This window comes from Lutra lutra, chromosome 18 (assembly GCF_902655055.1).
Source record: "Lutra lutra chromosome 18, mLutLut1.2, whole genome shotgun sequence".
NCBI classification, from domain to species: Eukaryota; Metazoa; Chordata; class Mammalia; order Carnivora; family Mustelidae; genus Lutra; species Lutra lutra.
Window position 1 is genome coordinate 807,730 of NC_062295.1, and position 8,379 is coordinate 816,108.

Sequence of the window (8,379 nt, forward strand, 5' to 3'; positions counted from 1 at the left end):
GGGCACATTCTCAGGCATTGGAGTCCTGGGGGCTCTGTTTCCCAAACGCCGGGTCCCCAGTGATGTCGCCAGGAGGCAACGTGGATCCCTGGGGCAGGGGCAGTCAGGGCCGTGGCGAGGGGTCCCAGGGGCTGCCCTGGTCCTCAGGCTTGGGAGGGTTTTCCCAGGGAGCTCCCAGCAGACAACATCATTCACACGGATGGCCTCGCCCCACCTTGCCCAAGGCCAGGGTGGCGCCCTCAGGGAGAGCGGCCCATGGGCCCATCATGGGGATGAGCTGGCGGGAAAAGTTCCTCATTTTTCGTTTCCTTCCCCAGAGCAGAGCACATTGCCTCTGATCTCAACTGAACAGAATGCCCTATTCGGAGACAAAGGGGAAACAGCCTTATGACCCAGACCCTGCTCTGGTAGATTGGGAAAGCCCCCAGCCCCCAACCCCGGGCCTGTTCACAGCCGCTCTTCCTGGGATGATATCTGCTTTCAGGAGTGGGTTTTCTGTTTGGATGTGAGTTCACGGCTGGCGCGGCTGTCAGCTCAGGGGATGGCCCATGTCCTCGGAGCAGCTGCCGGGGGAGGCCCGCGCCCCCCCACCCAGGCCTTTCCCTGGGGCACACTCCACCCCCACCCTGCCTGCTTTGACTTTTGGCCACATCTGGGGGACAGCAGCCAGGGCAAGTGTCACCGACTCAGGGAGGTGCCTTACTATGTGGACCCCTGTCCTCCCTCCCCAGCGTCCCCAGCGTGGACCCCTGTCCTCCCTCCTCCAGGCCGGCCCTGGATGGAGGATCTTCACGGACCTCGTCTGTGGCCGACCGGGTCTGCAGGGACGGTGGGCCACACATCAGGGCTGAAGTGACGTGTTTGTGGGTGGTGACTGACGGCCGCTGGACAGCCTCCTGGGACACTTTCCACCAGCCTTCAGGGGAAACCTGTGCTGGCCAGGAGTGGTCTCAGGGTCATAGAGACAGCGGTGTGAGATCCCCTGCTCCCACCCCTGGGGCCAGTGTAGACCCCAAGACAAGGGAGAGGAATCTGCCGCCCCAGGCATGTGGCGCTACTGAGGGAAGGAGACATTTCCCTATGCCCTGAGCCCCGGGCGTCTGCTTCTCCCTGCTGGGCACAGCCCTGCTGCCCCTCAGGCCCCGCCCCCCCAGCTCCATCCGGAGGACACCTGGGTGGCTGCCGGGAGCTGCAGGGACCCACCCCAGTCCCCTTGCTGCCTCCCGGAGAGGAGGAAGTCAGGCAGAGAAGAGGAGCATCATGGTTCTGTGTTTTGGAGACTTCACGTCCTCATGCCTCCTGCTGCTCTGTCACCCTGGGCCACAGCCTGCCTGCTTGCGGGGTCCCTGGATCCGGAGGGAGCAGATGTGCAGACCAAGGCTGCCGAGACCCGGGGTCGCTGGGGGACCCCCCCCCCCCATGGAGACTTCCAAGGAGAGAAGAGAAGACACTCGTGGCCCTGCCCTCCTGGGAGGACCTTCCGGTGCTAAGAGCCCAGCCTGGCTCACCCCCAGCCCCTTTGTCTCCAAAAAGAGGGAGCGGGGCTCTGAGGGGTTCCCCAGCTCCTGCCTTCCCTGCTGGCTTCGGGGCACCTGGCTTCCCGTGCAGCCTCTGAGTTCCCAGCAGTAAGATGGGAATGAGCCCCCCCCGTAGAGCTGGGGGCTCTCAGTGAGATTAGGAACCGGCTGCGGCTTCCACCCAGCGGCTGCGACCCAGAGCTCCGCACAGAGGCCCGAGAGTGACTGTTAAACACGTTACTACCTCTGATCACACAGTTCTTTTTGCTCACCCGCACAGTGAGGTGGGTTTGTTGGTTAGAAAATTCAAAGTAAACCAGGCAGAGAATGTGCACTCAGAAGCCTCGGGGAGTAGGGGGCACCTCTCCCTCCTGCTGCATGGGGGGTGTCTTACAACCCCCCAAACCCCAGGCAGGCCAGGCCAGGGGTCCGAAGGTCTGTCCCTTGCCAGTCATCTCTGTGCCTCTGTTTCCTCCCGTGACCGTGGGATGGTGACAACCTCACCGAGGGGCTCTGAGGATTGCCCAGGCTTGGCACACGTGACAGACACACGTGACAGGTACCCTCCTGCCCTGTGCCCCTGGGGCCTTGACTCCCTTCCCAGGGCGCCCCAGCCTCGAGGGCTCAGCTCAGCCTCCCTCCCTCCTGCACCCACGCTGGGCGGCCCTGAGCGGAGCACCCCAGCAGCCCAACCTTTGGGGGAGGTGCTGGGCTGGAATCCAGTCCCGCTGAGGCCCCGGTGGGAAAGTGCAGGACGCTGGTGGGCATGGTGACTGCGAAGTCCACCGGGCTCTTCCCCGAGCCCCGTGTATGGGAGCCCCGCTCCCCAGCTCCCCTCAAGCCTGAGGCCGGGGAGGATGCAGCCAGGCCTGCGGGGCTGCAAAGGGTTAAGGGGTGCGCGGCCCGGCGGGAGTGCGGGCGGGCAGGGCCTGCAGCGGGCAGAGCAGCCGGGCTGGTGCGGGGCCAAGAGCTGCGGAGAAGGCGCTGCATTTTAATGAATCATTATTGCCGGGGAGGCCTTTGTCTTTCTTTATCCGGTGCACAATAAAAGAATTAATTAGACAGAAAATGGCAGGGCAAGGAACTGACAAGTCATTAAGGGTTGCTGAATGACCGATGAGATGCGCGCCGGGCTGGATTTCGGCTCCGGAATGATAATGGCGGGGCTGGGTGCTTTGTATGCGCGACCAGCCGGCCTCTGTGCGGGCTTTGTGGGCGCTGGCATTGTGGCCGGCCGGGGCGGCGGGGGCAGGCCTGAGCCCCAAAGGCAAAGCGGGTAGTGGGAACCGCAGACAAAACTGGCGTATTAATTTTTGTGTGCAGACATGGCAGTAAATATTTGGATGCGAAGGGACTTGGGGATGGGCGTTCAGGCCCCTGGACTCTACTTCCCGGCTGGGGGTGGGATACAGAGGCTGGCATGGGGGTCCTTCCCCGACGGTGAGAGAGGCAGAAGGCAGGGGTGGGGGGAGGAGAAGGAGGGGAGAAGAAACGGGGGAGACCCAGAAGCTCTTCCCAGAGCCAGGCTCCTCCTCTCTGAGCTGCTGTCATGCTTATCCAGACGTCACCAGGAAAAAAGTGCCACCCACAGATCCAGCTCTCCCACCCAGAAAATTTGAGTTTCTCGGGGGGCTGGGGTGCTAGAGTGGAGAGTCTGTGAAGGGGGGCTCATCAGGGGTCCCGCTGACCGAGGTTCCTGGCCCACGGAGTGGGGGCTCAGCGCCGCTGTCCCCATGAGCCACATCTCCCTGGGGGCTGGATTTGAAAACTAGCTGCACTCTGTCCTTCGGTTTCCTGCTGCCGCTCTGGGTGCCTGTGGGACAGAGGGGGAGAAATTCTGGGTGGATGGGGAGAGGTCGCCCCTGCCCCAGGGATGATGAGAACGGCAGAGTAAAAGCAGTGTTTGTCAGTTGGTCAGTCAACAACATTTCCCTTGCCGGATGTTCAGGGACAGGGATACAACCGGCACTGCCCCTACCACCTCAGCATGCTGCTGGTGGGACCGTGCCAGCACCCTCTCCTTCGGCCCACTTGCAATTCTGGAGGGACCCCTAAGCGACAGGTGATAAGGGTGCTAAGCTGTGTCCCTTACTCCAGGACTTGAACCTGGCCTGTGTCCCACGGCTGTCCTCATGTCCCTGAGACCAGAGGACAGCCTCTCACACAGACCGAGGGCGAGCCCTGGTTGTCTCTGGGTAGAGGGTCTCCACCCCTGTCAGGCGCCCTAAAGCAGAGGCCACACCTGTTTCCAGGTGACAAGGGTCTGTCAGGTGGTGGGGTGTCCAGACACTGCTGGGAAGTACCATCGATGTCTTCGCAACTCACTGAGGTGTGTGTGTGTGTGTGTGTGTCCCTCTCAAATGTGTGTGTGAAGCTAAGGTGAGCCGTGACACCCTGGGCATCAGCCCCGAAGAGGGGGAGCTTCCCCTTCTCCCCACTTCCAGAGGTCACTCAAGTCCCCTTAGGAACTCAGTCGATAATGGGGGAGGGAGGGATGAAGGTGGCCAGAGGATCTGGGCAGCTCTAGCTCTAGGAACCCGAGTAGTGCACCCTTCCCCAAGCAGGGAGAGGGTGTCAAGGCAGGGGCAGGGTCTACTCTGAGGTACAGTGCCTGTGTCTGGAGCTTGGGCCTCCCAGGGTACACAGCCCCTCTCGCCCCAGTGGGCCACCTGTAGCGTGAGCAGAACAATACCCACCACCCCAGAGACGGCTCTCAGGAATGCGGGGATGCCTGTGCTCATGAGCTTAGTGAAGGATTTGGCTAGAAGCAGCCACTCAACAGACACCGCCCAACATGGCTGAGCTGTAGTGACAGGGCTCACACCTCAGGAGGGGGTTAGCCTGCCAGCCTGGGCAACCTGCTCTGTATCTATCCTTCCATCCATCCGTCTATCCCCTAAACATCCATCCATCCATCCATCCATCCATCCATTCATCCAAACTTCCATCCATCCATCCATCCATCCATCCATCCATCCATCCATCCAAACTTCCATCCATCCATCCGTCCATCCATCCATCCATCCATCCTTCCGTCCGTCTGTCCATCCATCCATCCGTCCGTCCGTCCATTCATCCAACCTCCCATCCATCCAGTGACCATCATGCAATAGGTACTGGGCTTTAAAGAAGAAGACTGATCTGGCCCTGGGTTCCCTCGGTCCATCAGTGAAGGGTCCCCTAGGACAAGTGCAGGGGGACTGTAGGAACCCACATAGGGACGCAGCCTGCTGCAGGGGAGACTTCCTGGAACAGCTGCATCCCCTCAGGTGTTTTCTACAGTCTCATCCCTAAACAGGAGCCTGTGACCTCAGCCCTCATCCAGGGTTGGTCGTGGGGAACAGCATCGCCTTTGTCCCTTATTCAGCCCCGGGAGCCCTTTTCTCTTTGGTCTTGAGTGAGCGGCAGCACTGAGGGCAGGTCTGAGCCATGCCCAAGCCCCTCACAGCTCTGAGTCCCAAGGCTTGGGGCAGTGGAGTGCCCAGCTCACCCTCGTCTTCCTGGGTATTTCCCATTTTAGGGCTGGAAATCCTGTGTCCTGGGAGCAGCAGGAGGGCAGTCACCCTAGTAAACAGGCATGGAACATTCTACCATGCTCGCGCCTGTCTGGTGTGGGTGGGGAGCAGGGGTGGAGGGCAGTCCCGTCCCAACATGGGCAGCATGCCCCCGGGCAGCCTCACAAGCTCCACAGCATCAAGGGCTGTGACCGTGCATGACTGTCACCCACAACCTGGGCCACCCTGAACATGGCCAGAGGCTCCGTGAGTGTCTGCGGGACAAGCAAACCCATGAGTGAATGAAGGTGCCCGGGGGCCTGCTTGCTCCCCTTAAAGATCTCAGGCCATGTGGACAGAAGGAAGCTCAGGGGCATGTTGGACTTAAGACAGTGGCCAAGGAAGACGAATGGGACCTTCGGTCACCAAGCTGCTGGGGTGCGCCGAGCTCTCCGGCACAAGGCGTGGTACCTGCTAGGGTCCCTGGAGAGCATCAGGAGCTGGAGAGCGTGGGGGACGGGCAGTCCCACTGAAAGCTGACAGGAGGTGACCTAGGAGCGGGCGTGCCCCTCCCCTCCCAGGTGTGGGCACACCCAGCCCCAACGCAGGCTCTTGTTCCCCGGCTCATGACAGCCGACCGCTGTCCAGGAACATTCCTCACGCCCTTGGTGAACAAATGAATTATGATCCTTCACACATCGGGAGTCAGTCCGACGGTGAGAGGGAGTGGAGGCAACACGGAGCCGCCCGCGGACAGAGGACATCCCACGAGACCCCATTTATGTAAAGTAGTTAGGGTTTGGTTTGGTTTTGATTTTCTCTTTAAAGGCAGAGCAGTGAGAAAAACATTTCTGGGAGATTTCTTTCAGAATCATTCCAGAGTTATGTGGATCTGCCGTTTGGAAAGCCACATCCCTAGATGTCTCTCCCAGCCTTGGGGGTCTCCACATTCCAGAACATTCCTTCCGATTCAGCAGGTGGGAAGAAAACGTCCCCAAGCAGGGGAACGGCTCCAACGAAAGCCTTTCGTACCTTCTCAGGCATCTGGAGCACCGTTCCTCCCCTGATGGAGAGGAGGGGCAGGGGGACGGAGCCCACTCACAGCTGCCCCAAATCCCTGGGAGAGGAAAAGCCCCCCCAGGGAGCATGGGTAAAAAGAGGAAATCTCAGTGCCAGGTGGCCGATGCAGCCCAGGTCCTGGGGAAGTCGTCCAGTCATCAAGGGGCCCCCGAGCACCCCTGCATCTGGGCTGGGGGCGGGCGGGTGTGCCGCGGTGAGGGGGCAGCTGACGTCGATGCCATGCCCGGAAGGAGGGCGTCCCAGCTGGCTCCTTTTCAGCCAGTGCGCCCTCATTGAGGCTCGGAGGCCTGCTGGCTGTCCCTGTCTGTGCCCAGTTTAATGTGTGAGGGGACAGGGCCTGACGGGTCAGTGCTTCCCGGCTTAGCTGGGACCCCAGACTAAACCCTGGGAAGGGGACAAAGAGGGCCAGGGCCCCGGGTGGGGGGCACGAAAGGCTGCTCAGGTCAGCCCTAAGCCCAGGAAGGACCCGGAGGCCCCCAGTGAGCTGGCTCAGCTCCAGTCCCCGTGACCGCCAGGCCGGGCTGGAGATGCCGGGAGGCCGGGCGACCCCCGCAGGAAGCGCTGGCTGGAGTATTTCCTTCCCCAGCCCAGCCCAGCCCAGCCCAGCCCAGGCCCCACCCACCCACCCGCCTGGGGAAATGGATGTCGCAGGCCCACCGGAGGCTGAGGGGGTTTCTCAGCCCTTCAGGAATGCACGCAGTGTGGCGCTGCGGGGAGGTGGGCGTCCTGCTCCCATCTGGCAGGAAAGTCATTTTCTTGCAAAGCAGGGACGCGGCTTTGGAACGGAGGCAAAGTACATCTGAATTTGCAACGGGGTCTCGGCCCGCGCCCCCGCCTCCTGCTTCACACACCTCGGGTGTGAGATCGGAGGGCTCCCATCCCAGAGCAGGCGCCCGTCACCTGTTCCTCCCATTTGCGAGCTAATTCCGCAGGGGCTGTGGGCGGCGGCGGGCGCGGCAGATCCGGAGTGTGGGCGAGCCTGCTCCCTGCTTCGTTACAAAACAGCCCGCTCAGAGGCTCTTTTGCATGAAGCCCCCAGGCATCCCCGACCAAGTCATCCTTTATTTGGAGTTTCTGCAGCTCGGGTCTGCACGGTGCACGGCCCCACCGTCCCGGACGCCGCGTCAGAGAGGTGGAGGGACCCCAGCTACCAGCAGCTTCTGAGGTCCCTGCAGGTTACACGTCAGGGGAAGGCACAGACTCAGTTTACCCACCTGAGAAATGGGCACCCACGTGCTGCCTGCTTGGTGCCCTGGAGGCCGGGGGAGCCAGCAGGGATGGAGGTCCTGGGCGGTGACCAGGTGGTGGGCTTGAGTGAGGAGGCGCTTGGACCCAGACGAGCTCAAGGAAAGGGATTAAATTGCTGTCCCCACAGCCATGGGTACAGAAGGCAGAGTGACGGGTGCTGGTGCCGGGCTCTGAGGCTGGTGCAGCCACGAAGTGAAGGACATGTGTGCCCGCCGGGCCTGCTGGCAACCCTGCCCCTCAGGCCTGGGGGGTTTTGGAGCAGGGTTCACAGCAGGGACTGGCTCGCAGTGGGCGTCCAGGGAGCGCTGGTGCCTGGCTGTGCCCGTGGGGGAGAAGGTAGAGGAATGGGGCAGGCAGGGAGCCTGGAAGAGGACCCAGGCCCGGGATGGCTGAGGGCCCGAGGTCACCCCTTGCACTCAACACCTGAAAGGAAAGGACAGAAGGACTGCCCCCAGCTGTGAGCCCCTCTGATCATTTCCCCTGCTGCTCAGGTCCCCACCGGCTACCGGCACACCAGTCAGGACCGTGTGGGTCCCAGTCACCCTGCCCATACTTTGTGCGGCCCAAGAGGGCAGCAGTGAGGCCCACTTGGGTCATGTCAGGCACCTGGAGTTGCCCCTCACAGCTGTGACCCTCTGAGGGCCTTTGGGCGACAGAGGTGTGGAGGCTCCGCCCCCCTCACCAAGCCTGTGGCCTCTCAGAGCCTGGGCGGGGTCTTCCACACTCTGCTGTGGGGCAATCAGGGGCTCCCGGGTCACGAGGCATCAGACACTGGTGAGGCCTCCCGGGTTGTTCTCTGTCAACATGGGGTGCGGGAGGTGTGCAGACCTCTGGGGACCCCTAGGAGCAGGAGGGCCTTTACCCCATGACCCCAGACCTGGGAGGCTGGCCGGCTGCCCGCAGGTGTGGCCTCAGGCTTTTGGAGAGCCTGGCCTGGGACCGAAAGCAGGAGAGCCCCTGGGGTCGTCTCGCCATGGCTTCTGGGCAGCCAGGCCCTCCCTGCCGGTGGGCTTGGGATCCCCGGGTGGGCGTGACCCACA